The 19,275-nt window shown below is 30.4% G+C and overlaps 1 long non-coding RNA gene and 1 pseudogene across 1 annotated transcript; one reads left to right on the top strand and one right to left on the bottom strand.

Moving 5' to 3' along the window:
* Nucleotides 1-3,265: 3,265 nt before the first annotated feature.
* LOC106316165 lies at nucleotides 3,266-5,647 on the bottom strand. The gene is made up of 6 exons (XR_001264752.1): nucleotides 4,761-5,647; nucleotides 4,622-4,674; nucleotides 4,454-4,552; nucleotides 4,171-4,269; nucleotides 3,880-4,015; nucleotides 3,266-3,698 (listed from the first exon to the last, which is right to left on the bottom strand). It is a non-coding gene; the product is annotated as an uncharacterized LOC106316165 (long non-coding RNA).
* Nucleotides 5,648-6,767: 1,120 nt separating this feature from the next.
* LOC106315111 overlaps nucleotides 6,768-19,275 on the top strand; it is a 25,293-nt pseudogene continuing 12,785 nt past the window's right edge.

Below are 19,275 nucleotides of genomic sequence, written 5' to 3'. Positions count from 1 at the left end.
AAGAATATCATGACTCACTACTTTCACTCATCTATGCTGAAAACAATTGAAATTTGTTATATCTTAATTTATACCTCCTAAGACATATGTTAATTACATAATTCCCATTTTTCACTTATCAAAATATTTTTTACAAAATTTTTAAATTATGTTTAAGACTAACTGTCCAGACGACTTTCAGTTAAGTCGTCTGGACGACTTATTTTCAAGTCGTCTAAACAGACGACTTGCGAGGGGTAGAAACGTAAAAAAAATTCCGTTTTTTTGTTTGGTCACAAAGGGATAGTTGTAATTTCAATAGCCTTTTAGGTTACTTTTGCCTTTGACCCAAGTTGGGGTATTGTTTTGGATTTGATTCCAAGTTTTGAGTCTTGACAATTCTCCCATATTTTAAATTAGGTTAAACTTCCGTGCTTATAATATATATCAAGTTTTATGCGTATTGATCCTTTAATCTTCTGAAATACATAGTTGGAGCTTATCTTCAATATATATTTAAATTACCACAAATTGAATTTTTTATGTCAAAACTTCAATATCTAATTTCCAAAACAAATAGTTGGTTACTTTTTTTTTGCGGGAAAGGGAACATATTTTTCTACGAACACGTCTATCCAATTATATTATTGCAAATTTTTATATAGTCTAGTTCGTATAGGAAAATAATTATAACTTTTGCTTGACCATCTTTATTTGTTCTCCTGATTAAAAATTAAAACCAATGGGATTCAACAAATAGCCATTGGTTAGGATTATGGTCATTGGCGTACATAACTGATCTTTGTGGAGACCCACCACTAAGTTACAAGTTCACTAAACATGCACAAACGGAGAAAATCTGTATCTTTTGCATGTTGGAACATAAAATGATTTTCTTCTTTCTCAATCTCTAGAAAACAACTTTAAAAAGCTTTAGGTAGTTGAGTTCCATTACATTGATTATATATATGCAAATACAACATGTCAGTTTTGTTTTATTTTATTTGTTAGCATGCACATAAAGCTAAACACAAATGAAATTCTTCTATATTTTCTTAGTTGTTTACAAATTGCCAACTAAGATTCTTCTTGATTGTTATGCATATTTTGAAATTCAATGTTCAAAGGTAATAAAGTTCGCCGATGAATATACAATGATAAAAATAAGAGTTACTAGATATTAATTACACAAACACTAGCTGCTTCGCGGACTTTATTTTTATTTTTCCATTATAAATTATCTTCTGTCATTTTCATTTTACGAATCTTTGTTGAACTTTTCCTCCTTCAAATTGTACTCTTCCTAATATATGTTTATACAAAGTTATATGTTGCAATTCAGAATCCTAGTGCCAAAGAGGCTACCACATCTTGTCGACAACCAAATCATCCAATTTCGCTACACGTAATCATATTTAAATAACCAAACGATGTATTAAGAATGGTGCCGACTCATAAGCAGCCAATTACATAAGCACTCAACTACATCATTCTCTAAACCATAATATTATTGTCAGTTTAATTAAGAAAGTAAACATTTTAGTTCAATTTATTGTTTTAGTGTTTTAATTTTTTACAAAGGACCGGTAAGTCTGCCTGTATTTAGAAATATTGAAACTTACAAAATCAATTAAACCCTTTGTTACAAATTAGTTAATTATTTAGTTTCTCTAGTAAATTATGAGATCTATAATCTAACTTTGTCTATAAAATAGTAAAAATAACTGATTCGATATTTAGGTGTGATATACACTCAATTGATAAGCAGACAAGTGAGAATACAATCACTCTAGCTTATTTTATATCTTTGGTCACTATAAATATCTCTCTAGGCAACTTTATAAGATTAGAGAAAGAAAGTATCACAATCTTAATAAATTCATCTACTCATATTGTAATATACATTTATATGTGAGTGGAGTTTTAGTTAACCAACAAACACATATATAAAACCAACCATACATATTAACATGGATCGGAGGGTTGACCCCCGAATTTGTTGACCAAATTAATGTGTCTGATTTGACGGCGATGGCTTCGGCTGACCAAATTATACATTCCCCGCGATCCCGAGGAGGTCGATGTTTGGTCCGAGTCTATCTAAGCTATATTTTTAATATGGACTTACGTTGAATTCATTTCTTGCATTAGTCTTTGGGGAGATATGCAAATAAGCAAAAAGATAAGCAGCCAAAAGTAAACTTCTACCGTAGTGTGTTATATTCCCTCCCTTTTTTAATATAAGTCGTTTTAAAATTGTGCGCATAGATTAAGAAATCATTAATTTCTTATATTTTCTAAACAAAAACATCATTAATTATTTACTTAACCACAAATCTACCAATGATAAAATAGAAGGTATAGTATCATTGGTCATATAACATTAAGTGTTAATAAATTTTACATAAAAAAATTGAAAACATCATATAATTTGAAACAATTTTTTTCTCTAAAACGACTTATATAAAAAAAACGGAGGGAGTATATATTAATCAAAACTAAGTTTGCAACTCGAGAGCAGCAGGTAAGACCAAGTTATTTAAATATTTTATTACAAAACAAAAAGTTATAACTAGCTAGGGATTAAACAAAGTGTTTTATAAAGAATAATATAAGCTACATGAACATGTGTAAGGCTAATATTAATAGATATAAAGTATGGCATGTATACTATACTTGGATATTATACATAGAAAAGAGGAAGAAAAGATTTGGGAAAGTTGTTTAAATATCCAAACCTTTCGCGGCAAGTGGAATTAAAAAAAAAACGTAAAAAGAGTTATAACTAATGGATTTTTTTGTCAGTATTAGTAATGGATTTATAAGTTGAAGAAGGATTAGTTGGCCAGTTGGCCTTAATCGAGCTCAAGGGCCGGATAACTGATATCACCACCTTAAACTGTGATAATGATAAGACTTGGAAGCTACAAGACATGCACTTCATGTTTTTCTTTTTACTTATTCACATCTTGCCTATATAGATATATTATGTGAATGTCATTTTCTTATGATATGCTTCATATCTAGCAAGATGGATATCTAGCAAGATGGAAGCTTAATCCAATCGTTTACAAAGATAAAAAAGACGAAATCAAAGTATAACCAGTTTAATCTTTTTCTTTTTGTACCAAAACTTTCTGCTGTATAGATTAATATTTCAGTGCGGTCTTTCTTTTTCTATTTGATTTAAAAGTGCTAAACTTCTATTTTTTTTTTTTTGATAATTTCTCATTTCCTTTTCTTCTTTTTGACATTTTTCTTTTCTTTTTACAACTGAACTGTCCATTTAATTAAAAGAATACTACAAATCATAACATGAATCAACTACAAGAATAATAAGGTAAAAAACAGACACCTACATAAGATATCACCATCGCATTAATTCCATGAACACAAAGCCATTCCACAAGCTATGCAAATGCAACAACCTCGAAGGGAACAAACCCAAAACCACTCCAAGGAACACCAACGGCAACATCATTAAAATGCACCAAAGCAAACGCAACTGAACTCACAAGAATCGTACACCAAACCCGCATGTACCTAGTCAGAGACGGTAACAAGAACCCTCTGAACACTATCTCTTCCCAAACCGGTGCACAAACCGATACCACAACCGCATACAGGACCATTGCGACAGGGTCTCTAGCCATTAACCGCATGAAGGGGATCATCCAAGATCCAATGAATCAGAAAGCGGCTATCCATAAAAGCATTACCTGAGCAAGTATATGTTAGGGGGCATGACAGGTAATTGCAAGATTAGTAACCAAGTAAACAATCTAGTAACTAGCAACAAGTGAAAAGACACAGTTGATCATCTTGAACCGCTGTGCAGCGTTCTTTTGTATGGTAACTTTTCAAACGAAGTAGCCTTTTAGTTCCTGAAATTAGAATTACCTTTCGTCTCACTGAGCAAAATTTGCAGTCGGATTCAGAACGAGGGAGAAGATGATTAACAACAAGCCTGTGAACTGGCCACATTTTCTTTTCTTAAAGATGCATGTAATCCCAAAGACTCGTTTATTGCCATGACCTAAAAGGAAAGGTAATAGCCAAGTGAACATGCCAGAAGGAGAGACCGACTAATATTCAAATTTATCCTTAATGTGGTAGAAGAATAAAGCTAAGTGTCTCAGTAACCACATGTAAACTAATGATCTTTATGAACAAGTAAGAGAATGGTGTTACCGTTGGGATGGTAACAATGACAAACTCAGTAGTGTCCACATCACGGAAAACATTTCCAACTTTATCCATTCTCTCTTTCAGTTGGTCCAACTCATTGGACTGTTTCAAAAAAAAAAAAGAATCTTCATGTCACTATTTCGTCAAATACCAGGTGATGCAGCATTGAGCATATCTTCAAGATTCAAGTCCCCTAACTACCAAAAAAGAAAAATGGACAAACATATCTTCCATGACGATTAACAAAGTTTCTCAAACCAACAAAAGTAGAAAAGAGAATACAAACCTCACCAGCAAAACATTAACATTCCTACCCCCCCCCCCCATGCTATCCATCATATTTTTAACGACTTTTAATTTCTTCCTTCATTCTCTCAGGTGTTATCTGTTTCAACTAACATGAGAACAAATGGTAGGAGGTACCAAAGAGTGTGCAGAGATTTCGTTTAATCACCTCGAGAGCTAGAAGTGTAGAATCAACACCTTGAACCGGCTTCAGGACAAGTCCTAGATGCCACGAAGAGATAAGCTGATAACTAACAACACTTAAAACTTTCCAAAGCATAGAGCCAAATGAGAAAGCTGAGTGAGACCTGAGAGAAAGAATCACTCAAGGATCAGTTGAAAGGACGATGGTGGGATGACCCGTGGCTAGCAAAGTTAACCGCGAGAGAAGCAGCACAGCTTGTTTTCCCCGACACCTCCTTTACCGCCCAGAAGGTAATACTTCCACTGACCCGCAGATACCATCTCGTCAAAATGAGAAGCTCCTCCATCGGCAAGAGTAGCCAATGATCTCTCTACTCTACACAGTACACACACACACAAGCGAGAAACCAAATCTTAGTGAGCACACACACACACACACACCTAACTAGCTCTTCAACCAGATGATTCCTAATCAGTGGAAAGAAAGTTCTCATCTTACAACTTCAAAGATAGAATCTTTGTTCCCCCACTAAGTAAGAGCAGAAACAGTAATTAAAGATGGAAACTTTAAACCCAAATCGGATCTGAAACCATAGCTATTCTACTAGAAAGCCTAACTCAAACTCTTGCATAAACATATGAGAATCTTCTTCCGCCGTGAATTTGTGGATAAAGGGAATTGAAACCCAGAGCTCCTCCGACCCACCGACGGAGAGAAAGTGAGCGTGAAACACACCATTCAGAAGAAGGGAAGTCGCCACGCCACTGAAGAAGAATATACGAATCACACACTGTTCCGGTCCGGAGAAAGTTGGAGGGAGGGGTTTAGCGAGGTTCTTCTAGATAATTGGCAAATTAAACCACTCAATTTTTTAAAACCCGCTGGTCGGACCGGGTTCGATCATAAATCGGATGCAATCGGATACTAAACTACCAACAACCGCCAAAAAGGCGTGAACCAGGGATGCTTAGGCGGGGAAGAAAACAGTTCGAGGTTCGGAGTTGGCTTCGGGGATTTCTCAGAAAATCATGTCTACCTGAAAGAAGCATTTTTTTTACATCAAGCCCAATAACAATGATTAGTGACCGACTCCTTTAGATATAGTTAGCCTACTAATGATATTAGTAAGGTCCTAAATATCGGTCTACGTGGCAACTCGGATTCTTCCGAAACAATTTTCTTAACAATCCTATTTGTACCGATTTATATCAGTTTAAACTGTTCTAAATCGGTTTAAACCGATCTAAATTAGTCTAAATATGTTAAATTAAACAATAATATTAGTACAAATCCATAAAATTGTTTAATTTCCTTTGTTTTATATATCTAAATTTGATAATTTGTCACAATAATTTTGTAATTAAATTCAAAAACTAAAATAACTCATATATATATAAAATAAATCAATAATTCTTTAACGCTTATCCCTGTCCACACTCCGAATGATCCGCCTAGTCTCTAATCTTCTATAAATTGTCTAGTTACCGCCTAGCGATTTTTTGAACATTGGATATTAGTGACAGATTAACGTTTATAGTAAAAAAATATCTAAGCATTTATTAAATCTATAAGAATTCGAACAAAAATTTCAATGATATTTATATACATATAAATACTACAAATAATTTCAAGTAGTAATAAATAAAGTTTCTATAAAAATCCTCTGCTGGTTGACCAAAAAGGATTCAAATCTTTTGTAATAAACAACATCTAAAAGTTATAAATAAAAATTTAGTATACAAGTTCCTTTCAATTCCTGTTGACCTCATCAAATTAATAAGATTGCAGTAACCTTCTTTAACTCATTTTATAAGAAAATTAGGAAATTACGAGAAACTTCTTTTTACCTCCTCTCGTGCGTGTGGTGATGGGATGGTTTTCCTCTACGGCTCTACATTAATCCCACAACTACAAATATATAAATTGTTCTTAATGATTGGTGAGCCTAAAATTATAATCCCTCCCCTTGTACTCTAACGACAAATCATATAACAGTAAACCGAATATTAAAATGAGAAATCGTTATTAAAATAATATCACACTACCCACCACTCTCTCTCAAGGACGGTTAAGAGCATCAGCTACGAAAACTGCTTCCCGTCTTCCGTCACCAAACCCTCACCATCGGTCGCTCTCTTCTTCATCTTGAAGCCTAAGCCAACCTAGCTCAATGTCTCATTCTTCTTCTATTAACCTTCTTCATTACCATTACCTCCCTTCAGGGCTTAACCAATCTTCCTCCCGGTTCTGTCTCACTGCTCCATCTTCATATCGGTGGTCTAGTCCCGAGGAAGACTGCTCCTGCTTAGCCATGCCCACCACAACCCTCCCTCGCTCTATCTCTCCCTTCAATGTCCCTCATAGTGTTGTGAGTTTTATTTTGTTGTGATTCTTGTTTCTTATCATTTTAAAGTTCAAATTAATGAATTGTTTGCATACAACTCGAACTATATATATATTATTTTAAAAAAAATTAGTGGCTAGCATAAACATATATATTCGAGTTAATTATGGTGAAACCTAGAATTAATAAAAAAGTTTATATAACCAGTCATAGACGAGCCGTGCCTCCATTCACCAAAAAAAAACATTGGCTTAGGGCATCATTTTTCCAAAACATATCTAATAGCATATTATATTTCATTTATTACTAATCTTAAGTATAATATATACTTTCTTGCTCTTTTTTTTTCTTTTTTTTTTGGCTAGTTTCTTATCTTTATAATATTATTTGAGAAGTCAGTTTTCTATGTGTCGCTCTCATGTTAACTCTTACGATGATTAATTACACTGATACCCTTAATGAATTAAAAATATTACATTTAAAATGCTATTATTATTTTTATTTAGTTTCATTTTAAAAAAATTCTAAAAAAACATATACATATAATAAAAAAGTAATTTTTTATAAAGTTAAAAAACGAATTGAAAACAATATATATGTATATATAATATGATTTCATAAAAAAAAAGAAAGTTCACAAAATAGTAATATTACATTTAAAAAATATTTTTAAATAACATAAAAAATATTTTTAAATAACATAAAATATATTTTAAGTAATAAAATACTTTCTTTATATCTATATTTTCTTAGATGATCTTGATATTAGAAAAATAACTATTATTTATTGTAAATATTGATATATGTTCATGAGCTTCCAAAAATGTATCAGCTACTTATGCATGTAACTTTCTATTGAACATCGCTTTATTTTTTAATATTTTTTTCATGAGTTTTCAAAAATGTATCAGCTACTTACGCATGTAACTTCATATTGATCATCACTTTATTTTCTAATATTCTTTTAAAAAACATCAACATATAATTTGAAAAATATTATGAAAATACATGCACATGTAAATGATAAATAAAATTGATATGATTTGACTAATTATAATAAAAAATAATTATACTTCATTTTGAATTTGAAATAATATATGTAACTCAATATACTCACAACATGAGTGACTCGAGATCCAACTTATATCTAAATTCATAGATTTAATTACGATAAAATATGTAATTTTATAAGAATATAATTTTATTTTATAAATATAAATCATAGGAAAACTCAAAACATATTAAAAATAAAAATAAAATATTAACCAATTGTTACAATTTAGTTCTTTTGTAAAATTTATATATATGCATGAGACTCAGAATATTATCATTATATTATGTACTTTGGAATCAGACACTTTAATTTTTTTTTTCATTCTAAGCACAATATATTTTAAGTTATACAAAATGTTCATAAAATATATTTACATATCTAAGACAACAACCACATAAATGAAAATAATAAATGAAAATAAGAAATTAATCAAAATTTTAATATATTTAGAATAAAAATATTACAGTTGAATTCAGAGATGTAATCCAAATTACCCAAATGATAACTAAATCGACTGTAAGAACAATAAAATCGATTAGATATAACATATATAAAATCATATGTATAATTAAAGTAATATAATATTATTAATTTAAATGATGCATACAAATTATAAATTAATTTACAATTAAAAGTAAATAACAATCAATTATTATAGTATATCTACTTTTGAATATTTATACCCGTGCATGAACACGGAAAAATCATCTAGTTAACCGTAAGTTGTGATATTCTGAGATCTTTTGAACTATCCAATGAAATATCAGTGTTAAAATTAATAATAATATATACTTATATGGGATTAATTTTAAAACTTTTAAATAATATTAGTAAGCAAGATATGGGTCACAATAAAAAGACATTTATTAATCCATATTAGTTCACTATTAAAATTAAAATTTACTAAAAAAATTAAAAATGGTTTTGTTAATTTTGCAAAAATTAGGGTAACAATAAAACTTCACCGCCGTCTTTTTTTTATTTACCATCTTTTTTTCTGATAAAAGTCTTTACCAACTGACCGTCTTCTTCTCAGCAAAATGTTCTCAAACTCAAGATTTTATATCAACAAAGTAGTCTCATCTCATTTTTTCTTACAAATCACTTTAATTAATGATTTTAAGTGACTATTTTTCAACACAACTTTTTATAAATGAAGGCATTTTTTTTTGATCGCTTATGTATGCTATTATTGCTCGCACGGCTCTGTGATAGACCTCAACATATTATTCTGATCATCAGTTGTTTCTGCATGATTCCTTGTCATATGAAAAGTATTATGAATAAATTTTTGTATGTTCTCGCTTATTGGATTATTATTTTCTCTTGTAAAATTTTGGTGGTATAGAGGACGAAAAAGCCAAATGGGCAGCAGAAAAAGGAAGAAATAGAGAAAGAGGTATGGGAATCAATTTTAAAGCAGTTTGCATATTTAGGCTTATATCTAGACAAACATCAAGGGATGTTGTTATAAATCTACATACTAATATATACATATATCATGGTATTGTAGGTGCCCAATTACGTTTCCGATTCAATATTATCTATGAAATTGTTTCATGAAATATACTGTCCCATGAATGGCACTATATATGATCAAAAATAAGCAGACAAAAAGTTGTGGTATTTCTACATCTATCTATTATTATAAAGTAAGGTTCTCTCTCCTGTGAGAGCGCCACCTCAGATTCCACATAGATAATTCATGGGTTCAGGAGCTGACACGTGTCCTCGGTTTTCGTTTTGATTATTTTGTTGCGTGTATTGTTAACGGGCCTCGATCTCCAATTGTTTGGTTTTCTTTGGGCTGTAACATCTTTTATTTATTTGTGGACTACAAGACACAATATTTGCTCTGTTAAAAAAAGAAGAAGTAAAAGGTCGTCTTCTTCAATCGATTTCTTAAAATCCGATTAGGTCAAACTCTCATGGAGGTTCTAGGAGGTTTTCTGTATCAAATATTTGTATCAAATCTCTCTGTTGGTTTCCTTCATGTCGTTCCGTCTCCGATTCAACGCCTATGATACGTTACATGATTAAGTGGCTCATCGTCATTTACGGCCATCTTTACTCCTTGGACCCACACCATCTCATTCAATACTTCGTAACTCCCTCCAAGTCGGTGAAACTTTACCTATAAAAAGGCAGTATTCGTTCCATAATCATCATCCTCACCAATCCTAACACAATCAAAACTTGGTTCTTAGTAACGTCAAACGCGGTGGTGAGCTCATCGGTGTGGATATGCTCCTCCTCGACTCCAAGGTGATTCCGTTCTAAAAAAATCATGTTCGTCGTAGTGTTTGAACACGCGACGGCATTTAGGATCATAGTTATCAAAAATATGTTCTCAGAGCAAACTGTTCTTTCGTTCGTATTTTGCCAAATCCGGTTGTTTTCAAATAACACTTTTTATTTTTGGGAAATGGTTTCGAATCCGGATGTTGATTAAGGTTTTTTTTTAATAATTTTTTGCCCAATTCTTAAAACTCATGTCCATTGTAGTCTTTGAACACACGTCTGCGTTAGGCTCATATATATCCAAAAAATGTTTGCGAAATTCAATTTTTCCTTTTTTCGGAGTGGTTTATCCTGTTGTTGCTTATTTTTTTTTTTTTCATTTTCAGGCGACACTCATGCCAGGATCGTCACCATCTCACCACCTACAGACGGCACTTAAAGGCGGGTTCTATTAAAATGTAGAGGTTGAATTTGTCTGCCCCATGAAGGTCACTGGATTTAATATGGATAAAGGCTGGTGCTATGTCTCTTGCTCCAGATGTACAAAGAAGCTTCAGCGGACGGTCTCATCTTTTACTTGGCAACCTGCAGTAACACCAATGCAGTTGGTTTCCTTCGATATGTTGGACCCTAAAATGAGGTCCCATAGACACATCAGCAACTAACATACATTTTAAACATTTTATTTTATGGATCGTGTGGAAACAACTAGTGCTGATGAGATTGCTGAAAGTCTATTTGTTGATTTCAATGGGAAAAAATGCATATCTTGGTACATGCCTACCGTAACAAATGGTTGGCAAGACTTTCACCTTCCAGGTCAGAGTAAGCAGCTACAATTTCGCTGCCAATCACCAAACCTTCACTATATCACGCATCTTGAACGAACGTGACCGTCTGCCACTCTCTGAGTTCGTTGCCCATATATGTTTTAAATTATATTCCACTCTGGTCCTTTTGTAGTATGGAAATAATGAAGAGTGACGGTCTTAACAGGATGGCAACGATGATCATGGCGATGATATGCTCGGGAATATCTCAGTGCTTACTAAGGTGGACACTGATGGTGACGACTGTGAGTAAGCACCAACTATAGGAATTACTTCAACTGGTGTCCACACTAATACGCCTCCCGCAACAGCAACTTCCAAGGTTGCCAAGAAGGCATGGGTCGCATAGGCGAAGATCATGAAGTCTCTCTACCCACTATTATCTGTTTCAATAATGTTTCTGCATCAATTTTTAAAATATGTTGCATCTGGTAAAGTTTCTTTAAAATAAATAATTTCTTAACCATCTTATGAATTCCGTTTGACTTCTTATACGAGTGATTTAAGTTTATGCAAACCTATGAATGTTTTCCCTCAGATCAAACTTTTAAGCAATGAAGAAAAAAAGATGCGAGATTAATAAATACCAAAAAACTTAAACCACTTCGAAATTTTTTTTTACTTCGAATATGTTCATGAGATTGATCTAGCAAACTCTACTTTAATATTTAACTAGATTTGAACTCGCACTTACGTGCAGATATATATATATTAAAATAATATTTAAACTATAAAATAAGTTATAAAGATATACATTTAATATCAGTTTTAAGTATATAATATTATTTTGAAAGTTTTATATTTGATGTTTTTTTGATGAAATTGTACTAATCATATATTAATCACCTACTATTTTTTTATTCTTTTTAAAATGCAACATCATATTAATAGTTTAATTTAAACATTACTTTGTTTAAAATTTTTTATGCTCGAAATGTTTGTATGTGACTAAATTAAATTATTTATATTATATTTTTTAAATATAATTTTATTTTAATATATCATATTTCAGTTTGGTGTTTTTATTTTCATTACAAAAATCAAACATAAAATCTTACAACCAATAAATTATTGTTTATTTTGTTTAGTAAAAAAATTAATATGATAATTTACAAAAGAACTGGAATGTACTTTTCAATTTTAAAACTAATTAGTAAAATATATATATAATTTAGTCTAGATTAAACATGATAAACAATTAAAAAATAGCATAAAATATATTTAGCTTTTCTTAGGAATGTTATTGTTTAAAAGTATATTATTTATTTGTTTCTATTAAGAAAAATTATATATGAGTAAATTTAGGATATTTAGTTTTAATGAATCGTCTGACATAAACTTTTATATGGTAGATAAAAAATATGACACTCAATTAATAGATTAAATTCTCTCATTTTCTTTTACTCTGACTCTACCACAACCAAATATTAATATATAGTACGTTCGGCCAATGGCAAAATAAAAAACAAAACCTATATCATCTCTTAAACACATTAACATTAGTCCACATTCTCTAGATATCACCTGCATGCAGCCCACCAGTGAAAATAATAAAAACCTACATCATTTCATTTATTCACCCGCTCGTCCGTAGGGCAGGTTTGCCCTAGTTTACTAAATAAACTTCCCTGGCAATTTAACGCTTTATCATTTGTTTAAAAGCACAAAAAAATTTCACATAATTTCAGGTAATATTATGGTAACTACTAATTAGTTAGAAAATGTATTAATTTATAACGTTAGGTGTGGATGTTAAGGGAGATGCTAGATGAAGAAGAAAAGACACGTGAGATACTGGAGAGAGTCCAAAAACATGAACTTCCTTTTCTTCTTCCGTTACTCTTCCTGCTTCTCTCCCTCCTAAGAGCAGGATTACCGGGAGAAAAGAAGAGATTTTTAGTGGGGTTTTTAGGTGGGGATCCACAAAAAGGAAAAAATCGGTTACAGGAAAACCAAAATAAAGATCGCTGTTCGGTGGGTTTTTGAACTGTTTGCGGATCCCACTGACACGTGGTGGTCCGCGATTGGTTGGTCTTTAATTTTTTTTTTTTTACTCAGACAAAAAAAATAAAAAAAATAAAAACACTCCATGTGGGGTTTCAGCGTTAATCATGGCCTCAGGTACCTACTCTTAAAACATGTTTCTCCATATATACATGTGTATATTAATATACTTGTGGCAGAGCAAGTAATGTTTTCCAAGTTTGGATAGAGTTAAAAAGCAGCAAAACTATGATATGTGATGATGATTATAAACTATCATACACGGATTTTTGGTAACGTTGCTTTTAAACCAAGCCTCAGGTCAACCAAAAATATAATTATTAATTAATATTTTTGCGAATCAAACAAACTAGTTAGATCCCCTTTCTGGACAAAAGGCATAATAAATAATAAACCGAGTTCAGGCATCCCCGATTAGAAAATAATGTTTCAAATAAACCAATTCAATCGCTATTAAGAATATACTTGGACTTTGATTCACGCGTCCGCACAGATTTTAAATTTTTTTAATATAAATTACTCTCTCCGTTCCTAAAAGATCTATGTTTTAGAATTTTCACACTTTTTAATAAAACATATATAAATTTAGTTATAAATGCATAGTTTTTTGTAGTTTTATATTTTTTATATTTTTAAACCAATAAGATTTTAAGAAATGCAATTGATGTTCTTGAACTTCACAATTTCTCATTATTAGTCGACAAAAATTACATTGAAAATATAAAATATGTATCTTTTTGAAACAAAATTTTTCTCTAGAATATGGATCTTTTAGGAACGGAGGGGGTATTTAATGACATTTTTAAACACGTAGTTTATTTAGATATTTTTAGGTGCGTACAGATCTTCGGACTGACAATTTTCTGACTTAAATCCCTTCTAGAAATTTATATATATGTTCGATAGTTATTTAATTTTAAAACCTACGAATCGTACTCGAATGGATACTTGGATGTCCATGTCTACTGATTCTGAAACAAATAAGTAATCATTTTTATTTTATTTTTATCACGAATGAAACAATATTGTTAGTTTTTTTTTTGCAATCATTGTTTTTTATTTGTTCATAATATTTTATCGAAACTTTTATAACTTGTGCAGTTTCTTTTTTATGAAATTGTACTAATCATATATTAACCACTTTCTTTTTGTTAATTAATTTCAAAATCCAATAACATATTGAAAAGTTTGAATTTTTTTTTTCAAATATAGTATGAATTATTATTAATTATATCAATTTTTGAATATTTTATCCTCTAAATATCTATATGTGGCTAAACAAAACAAAATAATACTATATTTGCAAAATATTTTTTTATTAAATATATTAAATGCTGTAATTAATTAGGATATATTTTGGCATATTGGGTTTAGCTTTGTCGACACGTTTTTTGATGGAAAATTAGGTCATATAACTAGGCACGGGACGGATTGAGTATCCGAACAATTTTAAGGTATCCGGATCCGGATCTTTATCCGGCGGATCCATAATTTTACTATCCTTATCCGGATCTGGGGTTCTCGGATATCCGGATGTCAGATATCCTTCTAAAAATTGCAATATCCGGCGGATATCCGGATTCGGATTTGGATCCTTAAAATAAATAAAAAATAATATTAATATATATAAAATATTAACAATAATTTTAAATATATATATAATGTCTTTAGTAATTTCTATGTATAATATTACAAAATTTACATAAAATTTATATATACTATCATAAAAATGAAATATATTAAATAAAATTAATTTTTTATATAGATATTAATATTTTTGAAATATTTATTAATAAAACATACGGATCCGGATATCCGGACTTAAAAATTAAGATATCTGGATCCGGATCCGGCTTTGATGAATCCAACATTTTGCTATCTGGATCTGGATTCGGCCCTTCCGGATATCCGGATTTTCGGATCGGATCCGGATCGAATCTCAGATCGGATCCGGATCGAATCTCGGATCGAATCCGAATCTCGAATAAAAGTCTCAGGCTTACATATAACCAAAAAAAACTATAATTCACTAAATAACCAAAACTCTATTTCTTTCTTCCTTTCTCTTTCTACCATTTTACTATAAAACTAATTTTCCCTTTTTTTTTTGTTATTTCATAAATAAACCCTTTATGATAGGGGAAAGGGATAGCACGCTCTTGGATAATATCATATCAATTAGTGGGTACCTTAAATTTAGGAAATCTTTAGAATGAGTTCATATATGGTGGATATGCAGATTTTAATTTAAACTAGGATCGGTCCGGGCTACGCCCGGGCTTTTTTGTTTAAATTTTAATTTTGATTATATATTTTGTATTTAATATAAAATAGTATAATCTATTAAAATAGATATATTATTATAATTTTTTAAAAAAATTTCATTGTTTCTTGTCTTACGAATTTTTAATTTCAGTATCCAATTTCTTTTTTTGTTATTGGAATATATATATAAGGTGATAAACAAAATGAACAAAAATTAATTAAATTTTAGTTATGGTGTTTAATTGGTTGGACTATAGATGTATTTTATTTCAGTTATAATTTTTTATAATTTTTGTTTCCAACAACCAAGTAATTTAATGGATCCTCCCCCTTTAAATCTACAACCTTACTTAATATTGTTTTCCAAAGCTCAGCAGTTTAAATGTTATAATATTTTTTTTCATAAAAAAACTTACGGAGCATTAATTATCTGGACCATATTACATGAATGAGTTGATCATTAGTGTGTGTACTGTGTACGTTGATTTTATTGTAGACTTAGCTTCTGTTACGGCAGTGTTTTAAACAAAAAAAATGTGTTTAACAAAAAAGGTTTCACTTATAATTTTTTCTAATTTTTGTTTCTAACTACCAAGTAATTTAATGGATCTTCCCCCTTTAAATCTACAATCTTTCTTAATATTGTTTTCCAAAACTCAGCAGTTTAAATGTTATAATATTTTCTTCATCAAAAAACTTACGTTGATCATTAGTGTGTGTACTGTGTATGTTGATTTTATTGTAGACTTCGCTTCTGTTACGGCAGTGTTTCAAACAAAAAAAATGTGTGTCAAAAAAAACTTTCTGTTACGGCATTTGCTAGTGTAGTGGAACCATACTAAACCTGATTTAATAAAAATATTATTTATTTTAATTTAATAAATTTAACGAACATAATATACAAATACAAATTATATATTTTTTTATATAAAGAGAGAATTTGAATTGTAATGTTATTTCAAAGTTAAATTCTGGTTTGAATCCATTTTCAATACCAAACCGAACAAAATCCACTATGACATTAGTTAATCACAACGGAAGTTAAAACGAAGTAAACATAATTTCACAGTACTTCTTTTCAGTTTATCTATTTAACTTTATATGTGTGTCCATATTTAAAACATTTCTTTGGTAATTAATAAATTAAAAATAATGGTAAAAACTGAAATGTTTTGATTAATATATGCATTGGAAAAGGAAAACAACACTTATAATGAAATAAACTTTAAACATAAAATGACATTTTATATGTAATGGATAAAGTATATATTAGCACTATGTGGCTTAAGAGATTTTATTTTAATTATTTAAGATTTGTTTACTATCAAAGATGGTATTGTTGACGCATAAGTAATCTATGCCTTTGAAACTCATATATATTTGTTTAGGATTGTGTAAATGGTTTGTTTTTATTTTTTAATTTTCTATTAGTTAATTTAATTTTTTGTAGTATTTTGTAAGTGCATAATATTGTTTTAAATGTTTTTTTGTTCAATGTAGTTATTTTTTTTATATTTGAAAATAAAGTTAAATTGTATGAAACCAAAAGATTATCAACTAACAATACATATAATTAAGATAGATAGAAATATTTTTTATATATATAAAATCACTGGCCTAAGGCATCTTTTATATATATAAAATCATTAGCATCTCTATGAGTTAAGTAACATATTAGACCAATGAAAACATGTATTTTTCAGGAAACTAAAATATATGAAAACAATTGTTAATTACTAAAAATTTGTATAAAAATAAATAAATAAATGTTTTTGCACACTAAATTTATAATTGATACACTCTCTCTTTCTCGATGACCTGGATACCAAGTGAAGACATTTACAATGTTATATTCACAGAGAAACTAAAACAACAAAATAAAATCTTATTATTTAGTACTACTCAATAGCAGGAGGAAAAAGTAAATATAATCATACCTTTAACACCTCAAGACTACGCATGGTTGAAAAAGATAAAGACTCCAAACAGTAATTGAGAATCTCATATCATGATAACCCAAGGATCAGATTAGGAGCTTACGGAGTCAGAGAGCCGTGAAAGAGAGATACTTTAGTTATTTGATGCATAAACACACTTCCATTGCCAAACGTTCTTCTTCTGGTCTGCGACAGAAACAAAATGCAGCAGGCCTCACAAACAGACTCTGAGATCCTTGCATCATACAGATACTTTAGAATGTCTACTTACGCATATGGCTCCATCTTTCTCGAGTGTAAAGTACGGATGTTCTGGTTTACCTCGGTGATCAAAGCAAGCTAGGGAATCACATCAAAACAAAGAATTAATAAATTAACAAAAGAAAAAGCAAATGGAACAATGACTTACCAGTATCCAAGACACGCTCATATCCTTGGATGAAACCAAACACTTTCTTATCGTAGTGATGAGTTCAATCGAAAGGGGGTATTAAATGCATCTGTAATCATGCTGGTTTAGGCCATCAAATTCCCAGAACCGCAACAGCCTAGCGGAGGAACACTTGCCGAACTTCAGATTGGAGAAGAACACCCTTGAGTTAACAATTAAGCCGTGAATTAGTATGCTATATAAGAAATATGAGAATAGATGAGTTCAAGAAGAGAAATACTCACCTATATTTATACCGAACACACACAGGCTTTTAGATCTAGACAGCACATTCAAAGCCTCATCGTGGGCGTGAATCAAGGGGATTAAACACGAAGCCATAACTCAGACCATTTCAGATAGTGAGATGAAGCGCAAACGTCACCAAATCTCCATCGCACGCAGAGGAGAGAAGAATTTCAGTTCATCGATTATGCCGTATCAGGGTTGGAGGCATGCAAACCAAAAACTGGGCCTATGTGAAAAATTGAATGGGCTTCTTCTACGCAAAGGTATTACGGAGAGCTGAGGTGACGTGGAGAAACGGAAGTTTCTAATTGGATGGAATTAAAATGCCTACGTGGACACACTCTCCTTTGATTATATCTTCCTTTTAGTATATGATGATGATGATGATGATGATGATTGGTTGACAATATTTACGTAACTACTTTAATACGTACGATTTATTGTGTGTCTTCTACTTTGGAAAGTGTAAATATTGTTCACATATTTGACCAGATTTTTGGGATATCAGTTAATATCTTCTGTTAATTTGGAAAATATATCGCATGTGATATCAACAACAGACCGTATCATTTATTAAACAGTATGATTTTTCGGATCAAATACTAGATATTGGGCTTCAGAAATAAGTAGAAAAAATTGCAGTCGCATAGAAAGGTAAATATTAAACAAGATTAAGGGTGAAATTATATTTGTACTTCAGTTTTAATAGATTAGATAGATTAGATATGTTGTGAGGTTTAAATATCTAAAATACATATTTTTCCTAGTTTTTTAGTAATTGATGTCTTGAGTATTTTGATAATCTATATTATTAAAAGAGAAGTACCCATTTAAAAATATTTTTACTTCATTAATTAAACTCCTTTTTTTCTTGTATTTTTCAGTTGAATTTATGAAATATCCTAAAATGAATAAAACTGCCTAATTTATACATTAATGAAATATGCTTAAATGAATTTAAATTTCCTATTTTAATGTTTGTCTTTTTAAGTTACTTTAATGAAATATCCTTAAATAAATTTGGACATAATGTCATTTAATCAACCAAAAAAACTCATGAGTTATCCTTACGTGCACAATTTTAATAATAGAGATTTTTAAAAACATGTATCATTAAAATGTTACCTAAAACATGAAACACTAATATATAACATGCATCAATAAAACTAGAATTTGACTCACACAATTGTACGGATATTATTTTCAGATGATTAAATTTAAAAAAAATTATTTATTAAAAAAAATTTAAGAATGGCTATGTTTTTAAAAAATATATGGTATTATTTGCTCATAACTCATTTGTCATTTGATAAATTGTTAGAAA

Source organism: Brassica oleracea, chromosome C9, assembly GCF_000695525.1.
Source record: "Brassica oleracea var. oleracea cultivar TO1000 chromosome C9, BOL, whole genome shotgun sequence".
Lineage (NCBI taxonomy): Eukaryota > Viridiplantae > Streptophyta > Magnoliopsida > Brassicales > Brassicaceae > Brassica > Brassica oleracea.
The sequence above is the reverse complement of the archived record's forward strand: the minus strand, read 5'-3'. Positions and strand labels throughout refer to the sequence as shown.